Source organism: Pongo pygmaeus, chromosome 22 (assembly GCF_028885625.2).
Source record: "Pongo pygmaeus isolate AG05252 chromosome 22, NHGRI_mPonPyg2-v2.0_pri, whole genome shotgun sequence".
Classification (NCBI taxonomy): Eukaryota; Metazoa; Chordata; class Mammalia; order Primates; family Hominidae; genus Pongo; species Pongo pygmaeus.
The window spans coordinates 26,011,293-26,034,101 of NC_072395.2; the positions used below are offsets into that span (position 1 = coordinate 26,011,293).

The 22,809-nt window shown below is 42.4% G+C and overlaps 1 long non-coding RNA gene and 1 pseudogene across 1 annotated transcript in view; one reads left to right on the plus strand and one right to left on the minus strand.

The window, feature by feature from the left end:
* Positions 1-1,456: 1,456 nt before the first annotated feature.
* On the minus strand, positions 1,457-4,426 carry LOC129022349 (sorting nexin-19-like; annotated as a pseudogene).
* A 9,995-nt stretch (positions 4,427-14,421) lies between these two features.
* Positions 14,422-22,809, plus strand: part of LOC129022363 (uncharacterized) — a 31,209-nt gene continuing 22,821 nt past the window's right edge. The window contains exons 1-2 of the long non-coding RNA XR_008496382.1: positions 14,422-14,530; positions 15,456-15,617. This is a non-coding gene — a long non-coding RNA (uncharacterized LOC129022363). The remainder of the gene's footprint in view (positions 14,531-15,455; positions 15,618-22,809) is intronic.

The window sequence follows — 22,809 nt, forward strand, 5'->3', positions numbered from 1 at the left end:
TTCAGTAAGAGTAGCATTTTTTTCTTCCACAAACCACTTTAATGGTGTGCTCACCACCTACTTCAGAATCTAAGAGAACTTTGACACCTGTTTTTGGCACCCCATTGCCTTCTTTCTCATCAGTCTAACTCCAAGACCTTCCTCCAAGTGGTAGGCTCTGGTAATTCAGCGAAAGCAAGGCACTAACAGGCAAGTGTGAAGCCAAATGGCTCCGAGTAGCATCCCTGACACCTTTTTGCCAGCTATTCACATGTATTTAATACATACCACTTCCCTGTGACTGTCTGCGTCCTCTTCTACCAGCGGTTCCTCCTGATTTATCCTTCTCATCCAGCAATTCCTAATTTCTTTGCCTTTCTAATAGATGTTGTGGCCTGACAGAACACCTTTGCTGGAGTTCTTTAAAGGCTAATTATAACCATAAAGAACAGGAAATAAGAAGCTATTCCTTGTAAATTTGCTAATCTTATCTGTTCGGAGCAATAAAAGTTCCCCATCAAAGACTTATGAAGGGAGATTTCATCCCCCCAGCTTGCTATTCCTACTCTTTTTGCATTCTTAAGACAGGAGGCAAGTGCTTTACCTTCTCCTGGGAAGAGCTGAGGCTGAATATGCAAGTTGTCATGCAAATTTGCTGAAGATAATGAGAGAGTCACAAATTCAAAAACCCAGTTGCTCTAGGGCAGGGGGTTGGGACGAGAGCCAATAAAAAAATGTGTGGTGCAAATGCCTTTCAGGAAAGGGTGTGAAGGGTGGGGTGGATTTACCAGAAGCTTTTGCAATCAGCTCTGAAGTCTTCTGGAAAGGAAAAGTGTAGCCTTCCAGGGAAGCAGCCTGATGACATCTTCCTGCTGATGTGTTGGGAAATAGCAACACATGAGCAAGAAGTCCCTTGAAAAATTTTCTTCCCTCCTCCTTCTTCTGGAACTGTTGGGAAACTAGATAAGACCCAGGAGTCTGGTTTTTGAGAATGGCCCGGAATGAATTTTTAGTTTCCAGGTAGGAACAGAGAGCTCAGAAGGTTTTTTCCTCCAAGGAAATCTGGCCATAACTTTTCTCCTGTTCTATCCAGAGCTTGTGTGCTGGTGGATTAAGTACATCTGTGCACAAGGGGCCAGGGTTCTGGCAGACAATCTCAGGGAGGATGGCAAAAGGAGAAGCAAAAGGGGATTCTTCCTCTACCTCACATCTTCTTTTCCCAAAGGAAACGGAATCTACTCACCAACAACAGTCCCAACACCACAAAACGGACATGGAAATAAATGTGCATGCAACTGGGACGCATACCCCATGTCACCTGCTACAAATGGAGCAGAAGTGGGAGCGAATTGAGCCACTGAGAGCCTAGGCCTTCTGAGCTGTAGGCTACTTCCAGAGGGCACGGGCTTCCTCACTGGTCTCTGGGTGGCCGAGTAACTCTACTTCCCTGACCTGGGATGGATGCGGGAATATCCAGCTAAGAGGAGACACCCATCCTCTTAGGGCTGCCTGGGGTACCTGAAGCAGAGGTGGTAGCAGCGGACTCCTCAACAGAAGCACTGAGATCAAAGAATTCCAGGATGATGTCCCCAAGGCAGTAAATCAAATGCCTGTTGATGAGTGGTTGTTGTAGTGACTCCAAGACTAGACGCTCAGCTGGCATTTGTTCACCCCAAGAAATTCTACTAGGAGATCTGGGAGGACTCCATTAGGCTCTGCGAAGCCTGTTTCTCAGCAGGCAGTTTCTGCTCCTGGGTCCTTACAGACTGTGGAAACTTAGGTAAAACTCCACCAGGCCAGATGTACTCCTGAAGAAGCCAGAGGTACTGCACCCAGCGCTGTGGACTTGTTAAATTAGCTACCTGCACCTCTAGCCACCTTTGAATTAGGGTACCAAAGATAAGATGAAGAAACTTCTGCATGTTTTCAGTATGCAGCCATTTCCACTGTTCTGTTAGCAAGAGAAGCAGATTCAGGGCTGTGTCAATTAACTCTGTCTCTGTTCCTGAATCGCTGTTGCTGGGATCTTGGGCTGGCACAGCTGCATCTGACAAGCAACTGTCCACATGTCCTTTGGGAAGCTGTTCAGGATCTTTTACTGGGGCTTCTGTTGGCTGCATCTCCAGTAACTGTCTGTTTTTCAATAAAAGATTCCATCCCAGACATGGATAGGGTCTTCGACTCCACATTGCCTTCCTGGAGACAATAAAGAATCTTGTCTTGTGCTTCAGTCACACTTAGTGCTGGAGAAATTTTACTGGATGAGAACCTCAGTCTGGACCTGCCAGCCTTCTTGCCTTCTGTATGGGACTTGCTTTCAGTCTCAGCCTCACTCAGCTCCTCTGTGGGGCTCTGGGATTCAGAGCAAGGAAACGCTGTCTTCAAGGTGTCCACAATGGCACTCACCACCATCTTCTCTATTCTAGAGACCATAAATGGTTTCTTGACAAAGGAAATGCGAGCATCTGTGTTCACAGCAAGAAACTCCTGCACCTCCTCACTGTTAGCGATCTCCGGAATGGCACACAGTTGCTTCAGGAATTATTCTAGAGGCTCTTACGGGCTTCTACTCTGTCACTGTCCATGTTTCCAAATGGAAGATCTGGAAAGAGCTTTTTAGGAACCTTCACATTTTTAATGAACTTTCATAGATCTGGTTTCTTCTCCTGATGGCCTGCAGATTCAAGAACTCCCAATAGCGGTGATTCACAGTGTGTAGGCCAGCTGCTGCAGGCTGCTGCTGTTTTCACCATCAAGGGCTGTCTCATACTTCACAGTATAGAGTGTGTATGGGTGCAATCTGGTGCCACTGTGCTCTCGGTCTGTAATGGTGCCCATGATACGAAGGTTCTGGATGACAACTGGGCCATCTGGACTGCTTAGGGGCTCAAAGCTGAAGGTGGCTGAGCTGACAGGACCAGGTGGAGAGGAGGAAAGCAGAACTGGTGGCAGACTAGGATCAAGGTAGCTCACATCATTGGTGAGATCCTTCTCTAAGCATGAGGGCCGTGAGGAGCAGGTCTTTTCTGGCCCCTCCAGCAAAGCTGTAACAGAGGTGGTAACATCTCCTTGTTCTAGTTCCTTGTCTGCTGTGTCAATCTGGATCTCTGGGCAGAAGTTCAGCGTGGAGACAGGCAGGCCTGTCTCTGTTTCTGTCCCTGGACCCTCTTCAGCCTCTGCTCCTTCAGATCCCTCACTATCTTTGAGTTCCAGAGCCTGGGAACCCTCTAGGGCACACAGGGCATCCTGAATCCTGTCAGACAGAAAGTGGCCTGGAGTCATGAGCATGATGGTTTCTCAGCCTAGTTCAGACAGTGGAGACTCCAACTGAGTCTCCACATAAGAACAGGGGGCCTCGAATATTTGGCTGTAGGAAATGAGATGAGTTGTTTCCTACTTTTCTTTTTTCAGACATTCCACCCAAATCTCCCTCTACAGCTTCGTGGCCACCTTCAACCTCTGAGGAGGAGCCTACAGGAATCTCTGGCTCACTGTTTACTTAGGAACCCTCGGGCTGCTACTGGAGAAGGAGCTCTCCCTTCTGGAAGCTGCTGTACCTCAGCAATCAGTGGCAGAGATGTGGGCACTGAGGGCTGCTCAGGGGCACTGGCTGGGCAGGGTGCTGGATCTCTGGCCTTGGAAAAGATACCCATGAGGACAAGGTGGATCCAGTCAGGATCTGACAGCCTGCTGATCAGTGGTAAGACTACACTGCATATGATGAATTCAACCACTACATGGCATCCAGTATGAGTATCCAAGTGGGACTTGGGCACCAGCCCTTGAAGCAACAAATTCACAATACCACGTGTATAGGTGACTTCAGCATTGGGGCTGTGCACAGCAGGATGTGGGGCAGTAGCCCAGCAGTAAGCCTCCCAGAGATGGGAAGGCTCAACTGGACCATTCTTCCTTGTAGTGGTCTCCTTTGCCTGAATGTAGCTCTGCAGGTGAAAAGCGACAGAGAGTCAGAACACTCTAGGCAAGAGCATGATGGTCCATCATGCTCATCCTCCTCTGAAGCTCCTGGACCAACTCTTTCATGGCTGCCTCCATTTCCTCCGCAAAGTCTGGCTCCTGGCTCACAGAACGGTACCAGGATAATACAAAATCTCAAATAATCACATCTGGATGGTGCAGCTGATCTCCTGTTCCAGCTGTCTTTCTGCCTCAGGGCATAGAGGACAGGTGGCCAATGGGATGAAGCCTTCCAGGAGCAGTGGACTTGAAGCCACTCCAGAGACACTGGAGCCCAGCCATCCTCCCAGCACCACTAGAAATGCAGACAGAAGGCACAGCAGCCACACGCTGACCAGAAGGTGTATGACCAGGAGCCAGCAAGCAAGACCCCCACAGCCATCACCTTCTGCCTACTCAACAGGTTATTGAAGTGACAGCTGGATCCAGCTGCAGTCTCCTGGAACGATGGCACTGTTTCTGTTTTCATGGCTGAACAGACAAGGTGGCTTCCCCAGATGACAGCCTCAAGATTTTACTCCAGAGTTAGGGAAGTGGGGAATGAACTGTGTCCCGATACAGGGTGATCTGGGTGCTGTTCAGGGAACCGAGGCTCCAGGCCCTCTATGTCCTACAGGCACTGCAAAGCGACAGCGGCAGCTCTGCATCTGCCCATGGCTACCACTCACAGAGTCCTTGAACTCGCCTCTTCCAGTCGAGGTGTTGCTTTGGAGAAAAACTCTGCAGCCTTGATACTGCCCCAGGCAGAAGGCCTCTTGGCCGGCCCTGGGGCCCACAGACACTTACACATGCAGAGGGCAGCAGCTGGCCAGGACTGGGTCACGTGCTGCCGGGGACCATGCACCCACACTCAGCCCTGACCTGAAGTGGGCTCATCGGGGTCATCTCCGCTGGCCTCGGCCTGCTGCTGCTGCAGACCTGGGTGACTGCACTCGCAGCCCTGCCTGTGTTAGGGCTGCCAGCCTGCCGGCCACCGGCGACCAACAGTAGCTTTTTATAACTTAAATTTTCTATATTTTCCTTGCATATATTTTTGACTTTGATCATGTATTTTATTTGATCTGCTAATAGAATGTACCTACAGTAAGATTACAATAAAAATTACCACAGTCCATGACAAATTTACTTGTAAGTGCAGTGGGAAAAAAAGTTGAATAAAAACAAAAGAGATATACAATATGTGGTTTTTCACACAGTCTTTTGTCTCCTATATTATTCGTATCATTTATTCACTATTTCTAAGGTTAAGTAATATTAAGATCAGGTACAAGCGTTGTAATGTGCTTTTAATTATTATACATAAATGTATCCCATGACAATTACATTCAACATATTATTTCAAGCTATGTACAATTTTAATAATAATTTTATACGTTTTGAAAATGAGAGCGAATTTGAATATAACCAATAATCACAAAAATATTTACAGTGCAAATATTCTCAGCAAGACTTGAATTGTTGGTAAATTCAAAACAAATAGATAACAAGCAAAATTTTGTATAATTTTCATTTAGTTTATGTTAAAATGTTTTGAATTCAGATTAATCACAGACCATGATATAATGTTTTTGGTTTTGTTTTTTTGAGACAGAGTCTTGCTCTGTTGCCCAGGTTGGAGTCAGTAGCATGATCTCAGCTCACTGCAACCCCTGCCTCCCAGGTTCAAATGATTCTGGTGCCTCAACATCCCAAGTAACTGGTATTACAGTGGCGTGCCACCATGCCTAGTTTTTTGTTTGTTTTTTTTTTTTTTTTTTTTTAGTCAAGACAGGTTTTTGCCATGTTGGCCAGGCTGGCCTGGAACTCCTGGCCTCAAGTGATCCACCCACGTCAATTTCCCAAAGTGCTGAGATTACAGGCAAGAGCCGAGGTGCCTGGCCCTGATATAATGTTTGGAAGTAATGGGTGAATAGTACATTTGAGATACTAGAGACTTATTTGGAACATTAAGTGAATGTATCTTACTCTCTTCTTTGTTTTAAGAATGCATTCTTTACCATTCTATGCAATAGCTGACATACATGCATATTTTCTTGGGCTGTCTACATGATATACAAATATTTGGATACATACAGAAACATAAACCACTCATCTAAAAGCTTTTCAACCTGACACATAAACTCGGGTTATTTGAAAATGGAATGGTAAGTGTTACTTAACAGCTTTTACTATGGTTCACGTTTGGTAGTATATGCTAATATCCTAAAAACAAAACAAACATCAAAAATACCTTGATTTTATAATCTAACTTCTGATGTCTAAATTAATCAATAAGATAATTTTTGTATTTTAACTAACTGTATTATATTTTATTTTGATGCTGTGTAATTTCACAATGGATTAAATACTAGCTGATGCTCATCAGAGGTAAACTAGTGAATTATCCCATTAAGATAAATTTTGTTTCTGCTAAAGTAACATCTTATTTTAAATGGAGGAATTTACTAAATCAAGTGCTAAGATTTTTTTTCTGCTACTAAATGAAAGATATATGTAAAATTCAAATACATTCCATTACTCAATCTATTCTTTACTATCATGAGAATTAATATAGACAGTATATTTTACACAGAGCATACATAAAAAGCCTATTTTCATCGAATTACAAGTAAAATATAGGTATGTAAATATATATACATAATTTAGATATTAAATGACAGAATTTACTTATTTACCTGTGCATGACAGAATTTGATTCTATTATTCCAGGTACAGTAACTGGTTGAAAATGGGACATGAAGTAAACCGATATGTTTAAAAGTAACTACATCCAGTGAATTCATTTTAACGTCTCCAAGCAAGGCAAGACCACCTTCTTGAGATAAGGAATGAGGGGTTACTTATTTTGGCCAAGTTGGCTCAATGATGTGGGGAACCAAAAACTGTATGTACATGGATAGTTGTTTGTTCCCCCCACAAAAAAATTGGGGAACCCATTATTTCCCAATTCATGCTTTTATTTTCATGTAAGAGAACAGTTGATGCTCCAGAATCTAAAATTTTAATTAACCAAATACAATGTTCCTAAAGACAAACATTTCCTTAGAGTTAAGCCGGCCAGGCAAGGTGGCTCATGCCTGTAATCCCACCACTTTGGGAGGTCGAGGCGGGCGGATTGCTTGAGGTTGGGAGTTTGAGACCATCCTCACCAACATGGTGAAACCCGTCTCTAATAAAAATACAAAATTATCTGGGCCTGGTGGCGTGTGCCTGTAATCTCAGCTACTAGGGAGACTGAGGCAGGAGAATCACTTGAACCAGGGAGTTGGAAGTTGCAGTGACCCAAGATCACATCACTACACTCCAGCCTGGTGACAGAGCCAGACTCCGTCTCAAAAAAGAAAAGAAAAAAATTAAGATGGGGGAAAATAGAGTTAGGATAACAGAAAGATAGGGAATATGAAACAGAGAAAATCAATAAACCAAAATTAAATGTTTGGAAAGATAAAAAAAAAATTGGCAAATGTTTACTTAGGCTAAGCAAGAAAAAAAGAGAAGAGACTCAAATTACTAAAATCAGCAATAAAAGAGAACACATCATTGGCAGTATTACAAAATAAATATGATTAAAAGAGAATGCAATGAAAAATCTTATGCCGAAAAAGTAAGATAGCCTAGATAGAATGAAGTCCTAGAATGACAGAAACTAATATAGTCTAAAGGAGAAATTAAAAATATAAGTAGATCTATGGATGGTTAAAACATTGGATTGTAATTTTAAAACCTTACAATAAAAATCTCATCTCAGCTGGCTTCCCAGGTGAATCAAACACTCTGAGAAATTAATATCAATTCTTCACCAACCCTTGCAGAAAATAAAAGGGGAGAGAACACTTCCCAATTCATTTTACAAACAGGATTACTCTGACACCAAAACTGAATCACAAAACAATATAGACCAGTATCTTTGTTTTATAAAATCAAAAATCTTCAACAAAATACTGCCAAGCTGAATCCACCAACATATAAAATAGATTATGCACTGTGTGCAGATGTGATTGACCCCAGGAATGCACCATTGATTTAATATTTGAAAAATCAGTGAATGCAAACACCATATTAATAGAATAAAAGACCAAAATATATGAGCATCTCAATAGACAGAAAGCATTTGAGAAAATATTACACATTTTCATCATGAAAACACTCCCGTTACGGACAGTAAGATAACTTCCTGAAACTAGTGGTAGTTATCTATGAAACCCACAGCTATCATTACACTCTGCAATGAAAGGGTGACTCCTTTCCTGGCAGGGTTGGTTACAAGAATGTCCACTCTTGCAAATTCTACTCAACATTATACTGTGGATTCTAGCGAGGTGTATTTACTAAAGAATAAAAAATTGAAAACATCCTGATTGAAAAAAAAATAAAATTATTTATATTTACAGATGGCATTATCTCATATATACGTAATTCTAAGAAATTCAGTAAAACAGTATTCAAAATAATAAATGTGGCATGGTTTCCAGATATAAATGCAATACTAAAAATTAATTTTATTTCTATATACTGTCAATGAACTGCCTTAAAATGATATTAAATAAACAATCCCATTTATAATAGCAACAAAACAAGTAATAAATTTAGAAATTAACAAGAGCAGTTCAAAACTAATACTCTGAAACCTCCAAAATATTGTTGAAATAAATTGAAGAAAAACTAAATAAATGAGAAGAGGTGGAGCGAGATGGAGGATAGAATCTCAGTGACTACGTCTCTGCAGGAATATTAAATTGAAGCACCGTCCAACAATCCAAGCAAGACAATGCCTTCACAAGACCTAAAGAAAGCAGGTGACAGATCACAGAACCTGGTTTTAGCTTAAAAACAAGAGAAAACACATTAAAGAGGGTGAAAAGATAGTCTTGCAGTGACTGCACAGCCCCTCCCTTCAACCCCAGGTGGTGCAGTGCAGAGAATGTGTCCACCTCTTGCAGGAGGGACAAGGAAGGGTCCATGGGACTTTGCCTTGGAGCCCAGTGCCAGCTCTGCTATAGTAAAGGACAGCACTGGGCAGAACTCCATGGCCTTTGGTTCCAGCCCAGTGCCCATAGATAGAGCATTTAGACATGACCTGGTCTAAAAGGGAATCCACTACCCTGGTGGGGCAAACCTGAATCCTGACTTGCTTCACCACCAGCTGATTCAAGTGGCCTCAGGCCCCAAATAAATTTCAGTGGCAGGCAGGCCAGAGTCACTTTGGTCCTTAGGTGAGCTCCAACAACCAACGATGTGCTGGTCTGGGAAGCTGCGGGCTTCCTATGTGACATCAGCTGCAGTGGCCACAGGGCTGCCTGTGTCACCCCAATCCCAACTCCAGGCAGTGCAGTGCAGAGAGAATTCCTTCCCTATGCAAGAAGGAGGAGAACCCAGTATCAGCCCTACACCACAGTGGACACAGCATCAGGCAGAACACTGTGGCCCTGATCCCAGGCAGGAGCTCCCAGACACCTACAGACCCCCCTGCAGGGAGAAGAGATTCTGCCACCCTGGGGGGATGGACCCAAACCCTGGCCAGCTTCATCACCAGCAGACTAACCTGGCTTAGAAACCTAAATAAGTCAGCAGCAGTCAGGCAATATAGTGGCCACAGGACTCAGATAAGCCCCAGTGCTGCTCTGGTCTGGGAGGCTGTGGGCTTCAGGTGTGTTGCGCCAGCTGCAGTGGCCATGAGAGTGCCCAAATCACACTTCTCCCAGATCCACAAAGCTTGGTGCCCAGATTCCTTGCAAGGGGAAGAAGAGGGACGTGAATGAAGAACTTTGCCTGGGAACCCAGGGAACCCCTCCCTTATCTTCTCCAAGTGTGTCACGGCCACCAGGGACCTCAGTCTGCAAAAGTCACAGTGAACCTGAGCTTAAGGTGCCCTCTGGTGCTGTAATAGCTGCAATGACCACAGGCTTGGGGAACTCAACAGTCTTGAATTTCTTGGAATTTCTGGAAGAGTGAAGAAGGACAAGCACAAACAAGAACAGAATACTGGAATATTCCAGTAATAACTGCAATAAATACACACTTACTCAACTCCCAGGCATGAACATATGCTCAAAAGCATTAAGAATATTCAAGGAAATATGACCTCACCCAACAATAAATAAGTCACCAGTGACCAGAGCTAAAGATGTGAGAGACTCGGCTGGGTGTGGCGGCTCACACCTGTAATCCCAGAACTTTGGGAGGCTGAGGTGGGTGGATTACCTGAGGTCAGGAATTCGAAACCAGCCTGACCAACAAGGTGAAACCCCGTCTTTACTAAAAATACAAAAATTAGCTGGGTGTGGTGGCAGGTGCCTGTAGTCCCAGCTATTTGGGAGGCTGAGACAGGATGATTTCTTGAACGTGGGAGGCAGAGATTGCAGTGAGTCAAGATTGTGCCACTGTACTCCAGGCTGGGTGATGGAATAAGACTCCATCTCACACACACAAAAAATAAATAAAAATAAAAAAATGTGAGACTCTCCAGACAGGGAAGTAAAAATGGCTGTTTTGAGGATAGTCAATGAAATTCAAATATAGAGAAGTAATTCAGAAACTTATCGAAGAAATTTAACAAAGAGATAGAAGTAATTTAAAAAGGTGACAGAAACCTCAAAGCTGAAAAATGCAACTGATGAACTGAAAAATGCATGAGAGGGCCTCAACAGCAGAACTAATCTCAGCACAATAAAGTCCATATATGACAAATCCACAGCTAACATCATAATCAATGGGGAAAAGTTAAAAGCTCTTCTTCTAAGATCTGGAACAAGTGTGGCTACTTTTACCACTTTTATTCATCACAGTACTAGAAGTCCTAGCTAGAGGAATTAGATAGGAGAATGCAATAAAAGGCATCCAAATTGGAAATAAAAGGAAGTCAAATTGTCTCTGTTTGTAGGTGACACAATCATATACATATGCAGAACCCTAAAGATTCCACAAAATACCTACTAGAAATAATAAATTTCATAAAGTTGCAAGATACAATATCAATATATAAAAATGAGTAGCACACCCATGTACAAATAGTGAAACACCTAAGAAATCAAGAAACCTATTTCATTGCAGTAGTTACCCAATGCCCCCCAAAAAAGATACCTAGAGATAAGCTTAACAAAAAGGCGAAAGATCCCACAATTAAAACTATAAAACACAGACGAAAGATATTAAAGCAGACACAAGTAAATGTAAAGATATCCCATGTCCAAGCACTAGAAGAATATTGTTAAAATATCTGTATCACCCTATGTGATCTACAGAATCAATGGAATCCATGTTAAATTAGGAAAGAGATTCTTCATAGACACAGGGAAAAAAAACGGCAAGGTATGGTGGCTCACGCTTGTAATCCCAGCACTTTGGGAGGCCAAAGCGCCTGGATCACGAGGTCAGGAATTTGAGACCAGCCTGAACAACATGGTGCAACCCCGTCTCTACTACATACACAAAAACTAGCCAGGCATGGTGGCGCATGCCTGTAATCCCAGCTACTCAGGAGGCTGAGGCAGGAGAATCGCTTGAACTCAGGAAGCAGTGCTTTCGGTGAGCCGAGATCGCGCCAGTGCACTCCAGCCTGGGCGACAGAACGAGACTCCGTCTCAAAAAAAAAAAAAAAAAAAAAAAAAAAAATCCTAAAATTCACATGGAAATGCAAAATACCTCAGATAGACAAAATAATCTTGAATAAAAAGAAAAAAGCTGGAGGCATCACACTACTTGATTTCAAAATATACCACAAATCTAGTAACCAAAACAGCATGGTAGTGGCAAAAGAAAAAAAATAGGTAGGGGACAGACAGAGAGAGACAGAGATACATAGACGAATGACAGACAGACATAGACAAATGAAACAGAACAGAGAACTCAAAAATAAATTCAAGCTTTTACAGTCAACTCTTTTAACAAAGGCACCAAAAACACACATTCGGGAAGGACAATCTCTTCAATAAACTGTGCTAGGAAAACCCAACACCCACATGTACAAGAATACATCCAGGCTGTTACCTTACCGTCTACTGAAAATAAAGATTTAAATGTAGTACATGAAACTATGAAACTACTAGAGAAGAAAACATAGGAAAATGCCTCGTGAAATTGGTTAGGACAAGGGATTTTCAAATACACATCAAAAACACAAGCAACAAAAATCAAAAATAGACAAAATGCAATTGCATTAAACTTAAACGCTTCTGCAAAGTAGAGAAAGCAGTCAATAGAATGAAGAAGCAATCCAGAGAAGGGAAGAAAGTATTTGCAAACTATGCATCAGGCAAGGGGTTAATACAACACAAAATATATAATACAACACAAAATATATAAAGAACAAAAACTTTGTCCCCCACCTTCTTTTCTCAACCACTTTTGGCACCCTCCCTCTCGCCACCCTTTTTCTTCCTCCATCTACCCCAAAACTTTTTTCCCACTATTTTTCCCCACTGTCATTTCACAAAGCCTTCTCTACTCTCCTGCTCACCACCCTTTCGCCATCCATCTAACCCAAAAACTTTTCCCCCCTCACTGGACACCCTCTTTTTCTCCCTTCTGCTCTCATTCCCCTTTTGTTCCTCCATCTACCCAAAACTTTTCCCTCGTCTTTTCCCAAAGCCTTCTCCCCATTCCTGCTGCTCACCACCTGCTTTTCCAACCTCCATCTACCCAAAAACTGTTTTCCTCATCGTCTTTTCCCCCACTCCTCCTTGCCACCCTTTCCCTTTTCCATCTACACAAAAACATCTCCCCACTGTCTTTTCACAAAGCCTTCTCCCCACTCCTGCTCACCACTCTTTCTTCCTCCACCTACCCCCTCAAATTTCCCCACCGTCTTTTCACTAAGCCTTCCCCCTTCCCACTTGCCCTCTTCTTTCCTCTATCCTTACCATCCTCCTTTTGCCCTCCATCTACCCCAAAACTATTTTCCCCATCGTCTTTTTCCCGACTCTCTTTCCCTCCTCCCTCTCGCCACCCTCTTTTCTCCTCCCACTTGCCACCCTCTTTTCCCCCTGCATCTACCCACATTTTACCCACCGTCTGTCTTTTCTTTCCCCATATGTCTTTTCTGCCTACCATCTTTTCACAAAACCTTGTCTCCCTCCGACTCGCCATCCTCTTTTTCCTTCTCCCGCTTGCCACCCTCTTTTCCCCTCTCCCGCTTGCCACCCTCTTTTCCACCTCCATGTACCGAAAAACTTTTCTCTCCCCACTGTCTTTTCCTCACGGTCTTTTGGCAAAACCTTGTCTCCCTCTGCTTGCCACCCTCTTTTGTCCCTCCTGCTCACCACCCTCTTTACCCCCTCCATCTACCCAAAAACTTTCTTCCTCACTGTCTTTCCCCCCTCACCATCTCTTCGCAAAGCCTTCTCTGCTCACCACCCTCTTTTCCCCATTCCTGCCCCTCCTCTTACGTGCCACCTTTCTGTCGCCCTCCATCTACCCCAAAATTATTTTTCCATTGTCGTTTTCCCAATCCTCCTTCCTCTCCCGCTTGCCACCCTTTCTCTCCTCCATCTACGCAAAAACTTCTCCCCCAGTTTTTTCTCCCCACTGTCTTTTCTTCCCACCGACTGTTTGCAAAACCTTCTCCTTCCTCCTACTCACCACCCTTTTTTCTTCTCCTGATCACCATCTTTTTCCTCCATCTACTGAAAAAAAATATTTCGCCACCAGCTTGTCCCCATCCACTTTTCACAAAACCTTCTCTCCCTCCTGCTCACCACTTTCTCTCTCTTCCCCCTCCCTCTCTGCACCCTGTCTTTCTTCCTCCTACGTGCCACCCTTTTCCACTTCCATCTACCCAAAATCTTTTTACACATCTTTTCTTTCCCCACTGTCTTTCTGTTCTCCTCACCGTGTTTCTCCCCACCGTCTTTTTGCAAACCTTCTTTCCTTCCTACTTGCCCCCATTTTCCCTCCTCACCACCCTCTCTTTCTTCTTTTCTCCTCCTACATGCCACCCTTTTTTACCCCCCAGCTACCCAAAAACTTTTTTTCAACCATCTTTTCCCCACCGTCTTTTTGCGATGCCTTCTCCTGCTCGCCATCATCCTCTTTTCCCTTTGCCGCTAACCACCCTCTTTATCCCTCCATCTACCCAAAAACTATTTACCCCCTCCTACCACTCCAGCCGAGCTGCCGTCTCTGTCGCCAGCACCCACCACAGCGAGGCGAGCCATGGTGCCACACGCTCCAGCCTCCAGTTGTGGCAAGTGACTACCCCTTCTCCTGGTCCTCTAAGCCTGGCACAGATCAGCTGCGCAAGCAGCCACACAAGAGCCTGGAATGGCCTGATGCCCCCTCTGCATGCTTTATATATGAGGTTATGCAAATGAGGTTCCTGGACTACATATTCTGATTGGATGAAACAAACCTCTAGGCCTATTCTGATTGGATTTTATTTTCATGCTGTGATTGGTTGTCCTAAGACTTGCTCTCATCCAATCAGAATCGAAGCTGGGAGCTCAGCTTAGAGAACAAGAAGTGGGAGCCACATACCCCGAGCTGGAGGCTTGAGCCTGTGGCACGTAGGCTCGCCTCGCTGCGGTTGGTGGAGGTGATGGAGGTTGCAGCTTGGCCAGCATGGTAGAAAGGTGGCAGGGTATGTGAGCTATCCAGGGATGCACTACCCTGGATAGGAGCACTATCAAGGTCACATTGCCAGTGGGGGTATCGGGGGCATGGGTTGGTGGAGTTGGCGGGGGCTATACTGCCTGGTGGTGGGGGTGGTTGTGTGTGCTACAGGGGGCTGACCGCCAGCTGGGGGGAGGGTTGGGGTGCTATCAGTTACTGCACTGTCATGGCAGGGGGGCAGGTTGGGGGCACTATCTGGGCTGTCACTACCCCCAGCAAGGGCTGGTTGGGGGCACTATCCCTGGCTGCACTGCTGGGGGCAGTGGGGCAGTTTGGGGGCACTATCAGGTTTACATGCCCTGTGGTATGCCAGTGGGGGGGCACAATTGGGGGTTTCACTGCCCTGCTGCTTCTGGCAACGGGCTACGGAGGTGGCAGCGATAGCTGTGGCCTCCAAGGAAGGGGCCGTCCTCCTCTTCCCAGACTCTAGATTCTAGAGGGCAACCTCTGTTTGCTCGTCCTGGAGCATGGCAGACGCACAATGTTTCTTTGGGAATCCTGAGCAAGGTAAGGCCCCCACACCTGCCATGGTTGCCGGGCCTGCACCCTCTCACTGTGTTGCAGAGACAATGTGGGACCTCTGGGCGTGGAGTAGCGGGCACCATGGGGGAACAGGGCCCTGTGGGTGGAGGCATCAGAAACACGAACTGGCACTTGGTTGGAGAGAGCTGGCTGGGTCTGAGTTTCTGCTTCTCCTGCTCACCAAGGAGTGCAGCCAGGGTGGGCCCAGCAGTTCCTGGCCAGCTGGACCTAACCAGGGGCTGGTTTCAGCAAAGGCAGTCACACCGACCCCAGGTCCCAGTTGTGTCTTTGCTGAAACCAGCCCCTGCCACCCAGTGGCCAGCATGACAAGGTGAGCCTCTAACACTACCACTCCCTGCATCCTGTTCTAGGCACATCTGGCTTTTACCACCCAGATGCTTTGAGCCAGGAGATGGAGGATTCATCTGTTGCACACTGGAGGCTGGAGCCTGCAGATGGCATGGTTCTGTGGCTCGCCTCGCTGCAGTTGATGGCAGAGACAGAGACTGCAGCTTGACTGGAGTGGTGGAGAGGTAGGAAGAGTGTCTGCAGGGGCCAGGTGGTAGGAGGCTTGTAGGGTGGGCTGGTGCATTGAGGGCAACAGCAGCCGTGGTCATGTTGGTGTTGGCGTTAGTGGGGCAGCAGCAGCAAGACTGGGATCTGGAAAGTGGGAGTGGGAATGCTGTGGAGTCTACCGGGCCCAGCCTGGCCTGAAGTGGGGAGGCAGCTGCGGGTGCTGTACCGCAGTCTTAGGTGGCAGCAGTGGAGGCCCAGCCAGGGCAAGGAGGAGTCCTCCTTCTCCGGCAGAATCTGGAGGTGCCCTCCTCCTGCTGGTGCCTGGGCCAGGTGTGAGTGGCAACATTGTCTTATTCTTAACAAAATTCAGGGGGTGACTATTGGTGTATCTTTTAGCTTGATTTTGTTGTGAAAAGTCTTGAAATTTTTTCAAATTTCATAAATCAGGAGGGGAAATAAGGTATCATAATAGGCTTTCTAATTCCCACACCTGTTCTTCCTTTCTTTCAGTCTGTTTTTTCTTCTTCTAATCATCATCTTCTTGTTCCTCTTCATTTTCTTATGCTGCTGCTTCTATGTCTTGTTTATATTCTTGTTTCTCCTTCTCTTGTTTTCATTATCCTAAGCAATGGCCTTAACAACCAACAAACCAAAACTGAGTTAAACATAAACTGGCTGTCGCCGAGTTGTATTTTTAAAATAATCAGTCCATTACTATGCTTTAGAGATGAGGAAAAACATTGATTGCATAATTATTTGGTTACTTGAATAGCTATGCTTTCATGATCCTGTTAATGTGTTGTAAGTAGTTATTCAAGGAATCAAAAATGAAACATCAAATAAAATATTGCTAGCAAACAGCCATTTCATCTCTCTCACATAGTCTGGAGGTATGCAAGAGTCAGGGGGGTAATTAGTTCCAATTTATGAGATTAAGTGAACTGTATTCCTTTCATTTTATTTCTCTGCCACCATTTTCAAGAGTATTGTCACCTGCATGAGCAAATCTGGTCCATCACATCTTTGCAACGGGAAAAGGAAGGGAGGATCATGTGTATAACGTTTTAAGGCCAAGATTCACAACCAAAACAAAGTCTCTATTAGCTTTTGCCTTCAAGAACCTGCAGTGTTGAGCGCTTTTTTATTTCTGGTATTATTACCTTTGGTATGAAATCTTTTTTTTAGTGATTACTCTGGAAGTTTATGCATTTTATTGACTACTTTAAAGAAACAATCTATATTGTATCATTTTTCAAGCCCACAGAAATGCATAAGGTCTATAATTTTGACACCTTTTATTTTTAAGGTTATGAGCATGTAAAATACTGTTGATATGTGTAAGGATATGTAAAAATGTCACTAGATAGCTTATATTGAAGAGATAGTGTCTAAATTTTTGTCCAGAGTGGATTGGTTGCAGTTTCTTAGGTGTGTTTCTCAATACATTGCCTCAATGTTTTAAAGGATATAGAAATATTAATACTATTTAACTTCATATAGTTCTTTGTAGGTTGTTTAATATTTCTACAGACTGAAGCTATCACAGCCTCCATTAATATTGAGTAATATTAATAAAATTTGGGATATATAGCGTTAGAATCCAAAAAATCCAGAGGAAAATTGTTAAATTATATAGCTGTAGAGCAGGAAATGAAACCCAGGTTCCAAGTTCTAAGGGGGCCATGAGCTACCATACAAGTGCATCAGTGACTGGGCATAGAGTCAGCAGAATTACAGGATGGTTAAAAGAGAGAGCTGTGGAGTCTAATACCATGAGAACATAAAATTTTAAACTGCATGGTGCCTCAGTTTATCTATCTTTACAATAAAGATAGTACTATGTTTTTCTTTTTCTTCTTAGTTGTCTGAATTACTTTTCTTGTCTGTCTTGTTGCCACTCTCGATGCCCACATGAGAGGACCTGAGATAATTTCTGACAGCCTGAGACTCCATGGGAAAAACAGAAGGTGCTGCAGACCCCCTTTTAGGAGAAACCTCTCTTTTCCTCGTGGAATCCCAAGAAATGTAAGCAGACAGGTCCCTCTGAAATCTAAGGCTCTACTGTTTTGCCTTGCATTACCTGATCTTTTTCTATTTGGGTGGGCATAAGAAATTAGTAGTGAGGAGAGATACAAAGAAAATTGTGCATGTGAAGATGTGTTTATGGTTAGAAATGTTATGAAGAAATGTTACATGAGAGAGGATCTTGTATGGCAAATTCTTGTCCTAAAGTAGAATGACTAATTATTTAGGAAATAGGGAAAGACAGGACAAGTCAGAAAGTTCAAGCATGTCATAGAGAGTCTCCCTCTGTCATCCATGTTGGAGTGCGGTGGCATGATCTTGACTCGCTGCAACCTCCACCTCCCAGGTTCAAGCCATTCTCTTCCCTCAGCCTCCTCAGTAGCTGGATTACAGGTATCTGCCACTACGCCCAGGTAATTTTTTGTGTTTTTAGTAGAGAGAGTTCACCATGTTGGCCAGGCTCGTTTCAATCTCCTGACCTCAAGTGATCCAAACAGCCTCGGCCTCCCAAAGTGCTAGGATCCCAGGTGTGAGCCACCATGCCTAGCCTTATCTATGATTTTATTTCGACTTTCTTTCTCTTTCCCTTAGTCTAGTTAAAGCTTGTCAATTTTGATTTTTTTTTCAAATCCCCCAGCTCTTTGTTCCATTGACTGTTTGTATTTTTTTTGTATTTTGTATTTTTTTGTTTCTATTTGTAAAATTTCTGTTCTAATCTTTTGGATATTCTTTCTACTAATTTTAACATTTGTTTTTTTGTTTTTCTCATTACTTTAGGTGTACTGTCAGGTTGGCTATTTGAGATCTTTTTACTTCTCTGATGTAGGCATTTATAGCTATGCACTTTTCCTCTTACAACTGCTTTTGCTGCATCCCACAGGTTTTGTTATGTTGTGTTTCTATTTTTATTTATTTCAATACATTTTTAATTTTTTATTTCTTTATTCATTGTTCATGAACATGTATTTTAATTTCCATATGTTTGTACAGTTTTTAAAGTTCCTCCTGTTATTGATTTCTCGTACTATTCCACTATGATCAGAAAAGATGCTTGATATGAATTCAGTTTTTAAAAATGTGCTGTGACTTGTTATTTGGCCTAACACATAGTCTGTCCTGGAGAATAATCCATGTACTACTCAGTAGAATGTGCATTGTGCAGTTGCAGAGTGGAAAGCTGTGTAAATGTTAGGTCCATTCAGTAGAGATTACAGTTTAACTGATGATTTTTTGTCGTCTGGATGATCTGTTCATTGATGATAGTGGGGTGTTGATTATAGTTGAGTGGTGAGGTACTCTATTATTGTATTGCAGTCCATCTGCCCTTTAAGGTCTGTTAATATTTGCTTCTGTGTTTAGGTGCTTGAGTGTTGGTTGCATTTGCACTTATAATTGTGATACTGCTGTATTGATTTCTTTCTCATTATATAATTATCTTTCTATTTTATCTAATATAAGTCTAGCTAGTCTTGCTCTTTTGTTTCCATTTGTGTGGGATATCTTTTACCATCCCTTCATTTTCAGTCTATGTATGTCTTTATAGGTGAACTGAGTTTCTTGTAGGCAGTATATAGTTAGATCTTGTCTTTAAATCCATTCAGCCACTCTGTCTTTATTGGAGAATTTAATTCATTTATATTCAAGGTTATTACTAACAGGTAAAAACATACTACTGCCACTTTTACTTGTTTTCTGGTCGTTTTGCTACTCTCTTTTTTCTTTTGTTATTTGTCTCTTCATTTCTTCCTGTTTCTCTTCTCTCTCTCCTTCTTTCTTCCTTTCCTCCCTCCTTCCTTTTCTTCCTGTCTGTATTTATAGTGAGATAATTTTCTCTGGGAGTGTGATTTAATTCCTTGCTTTTTAGGTGTCTATTATTTGTAGGGTGTCTATTACCGAATTTTGTTTCCTGGTTACCATGAGTCTAAAGAATATCGTTGTAACAAGTGATTTTAAACTGAAGAAAACTTAACTTTGATTGCAAAGAACAAAAAAGAGAGAAACAAAAAGCTATAAACATTTACCCCGTAACTCTATCCCCCGCAACACACACATACATTTTGACATTTGGATCTCTTAAATATCTTTTTATATTGCCTCACAATTTAAAAATTGTTGGGTTATTATTATTTTAATAATTTTGTATTTCAGCCTTTTGTTATTGTTAATTGCTATTTGCACCATTGTTCAATAATGTCTTAATTTGTTATAATAAATATATATATACACACACAAATTTCTTTATTTTATTTTATTTTGTTTTATTATTATTATTATACTTTAGGTTTTATGGTACATGTGCGCAATGTGCAGGTAAGTTACATATGTATACATGTGCCATGCTGGTGCGCTGCACCCACTAACTCGTCATCTAGCATTAGGTATATCTCCCAATGCTATCCCTCCCCCCTTCCCCCACCCCACAACAGTCCCCGAAGTGTGATGTTCCCCTTCCTGTGTCCATGTGTTCTCATTGTTCAATTCCCACCTATGAGTGAGAATATGCGGTGTTTGGTTTAATGGCATGGGCATTTTCTTCACCATTCTTTTTCCAGCCTCTAGTTCCTATTGCCTAGCGAATAGAACACTTACACTAAATGCTTGTCAGATGAGTAAAAGAGCTCTTTACAGTGAGTAGATCTTAGCACATTGCTATATGTAATTTGATTTGAAATAATTTTCCAATAATTTAACTCATTTTGTTCTTTTTTAAACTTCTATTTTTAGATTGGGGTACATGTGTAAGATATGCAGGTTTGTTACATAAGTAAACATGCATTATGGGGGTTGATTGTACAGATTATTTCATCACCCAGGTATTAAGCCTAGTATCCGTTAGTTATGTTTCCTGCTTCTCTCCCTCCCCCAACCCTCCATTCTCTGATAGGCCCCAGTGTGTGTTGTTCCTCTCTATGTGTCCGTGTTCTCATCAATTAGCTTCCACTTAAAAGTGAGAACATGCAGTATTTGGTTTTCTGTTCCTGCTTTAGTTTGCTTAGAATAATGACCTCCAACTCCATCCATGTCCCTGCAAAGGACATTATCTCATTTTTTTGTGGCTGCATGATATTCCATGATGTATATGTACCACATTTTCTTTATCCAGTCTATCATTGATGGGCATTTGGATTAATTCCATGTATTTGCTATTGTGAATAGTGCTGCGAGGAACATACGCATGTGTCTTTGCAATAGAACAATTTATTTATTTATTTATTTATTTATTTACTTATTTTTTTGCGATGGAGTCTCACTCTGTCACCCAGGCTGGAGTGCAGTGGTGCGATCTCAGCTCACTGCAAGCTCTGCTTCCTGGGTTCACACCATTCTCCTGCCTCAGCCTCCCGAGTAGCTGGGACTACAGGTGCCTGCCACCACGCCCAGCTAATTTTTTGTATTTTTAGTAGAGACGGGGTTTCACCGTGGTCTCAATCTCCTGACCTTGTGATCTGCCCACCCCAGCCTCCCAAAGTGCTAGGATTACAGGTGTGAGCCACCATGCCCAGCCTGCAATAGAACAGTTTATAATCCTTTAGGCATATACCCATTAATGGGATTGCTGTGTTGAATGGTAATTCTGTCTTTAGGTCTTTGAGGAATTACCACACTGTCTTCCACAATGGCTGAACTAATTTACACTCCCACCAACCTTGTAAAGTGTTCCCTTTTCCCCACAATCTCACCAGCATCTGCTTTTTCACTGTTTAGTAATAGCCATTCTTACTGGCATGAGTTGGTGTCTTATTGTTTTGATTTGCATTTCTGTAATGATCAGCGATGTTGAACTTTTTTAATATGCTTGTTGACACATGTATGTCATCTTTTGAGAAGTGTCTGTTCATGTGCTTTGCCCACTTTTTAATGGCCTTGTTTTTTCTTGTAAATTTGGTTAAGTCCCTTGTAGATGCTGGATGTTAGACTTTTGTCAAATGCATATTTTGCCAAAATTTTATCCCATTCTGTAGGTGTCTGTTTGTTCTGATGATAGTTTATTTTTTCCTTTTGCTGTGCAGAAGCTCTTTAATTTAGTTAGATCCCATTTGTCAATTTTTGCTTTTGTCGCAATTGCTTTTGGTGTTTTCATCTAGAAATCTTTGCCCATGCCTATGTTCTGAATGGTATAGCTGAGGTGGTCTTCCAAGATTTTTACAGTCCACAAACCACTGCCCAAGGAAATCAGAGATGACATAAACAAATATGAAAAACATTCCATATTCACAGATAAGAAGAATCAATATTGTTAAAATGGCCATACAGCCTAAAACAATTTATACACTCAATGCTATTCCCATTATACTACTACTGACATTCTTCTCAGAACTAGAAAAATCTGTTTTAAAATTCATATGGAACCATGAAAGAACCCAAATAGCCAAGGCAATCCTAAGCAAAAAGAACAAAGCTGGAGGCATCACAGTACCCAACTTCAAACTATACTACAGGACTACAGTAAGCCAGACAGCATGGTATTTGTACAAGAACAGACACATAAACCAGTGGAACAGAATAGAGAACTCGGTACTAAGACCATACATCTACAAACATCTGATCTTTGACAAACCAGACGAAACCAAGCAATGGGGAAAGGTCTCCCTATTAAATAATCGATGCTGGGATAAGAGGATAGCCACATAGAAAATTGAAACTGATGCCTTCTTTACCTCATATACAAAAAATTGACTCAAGATGAATTAAAGATTTAAATGTAAATTTAACTCAGTTTGATATTGTTTCTTGTGCATAAAAAATTTAATACCTCTTCAATTTGCTAATCCATTTGCTTGTATTTGTGATTATACTTCTATTGATCCAATCTCAGAAAAATTATTCTGTGTTCAATAAAGGCAATAAGATGGATGGATGATTTAGTTCATACCTTCGTTTTCCCTGTTTCGAGGTCACTGTCCTATACTATCTGATGTTCACTGTCTGAAGACCATTGATATGTATATTTTATCAAAAATTTCTTAGTTTATTTAAGGCAAGAGTACAAACCTAGTCGTTATTATGCCATGTGTCTGGAATAAGTTCCAGTGTTATAAAAACACATGAATTCTAATGTGAATACCAGCCAAAGTGGATTTCACAGGAAAAACAGTACAAAAGAGAAAGAGAAACATTTTATAATGATAAAATAATTGATTCATTTAAAAGACAAAACAATATGAAATGCATATGCTCTTAATA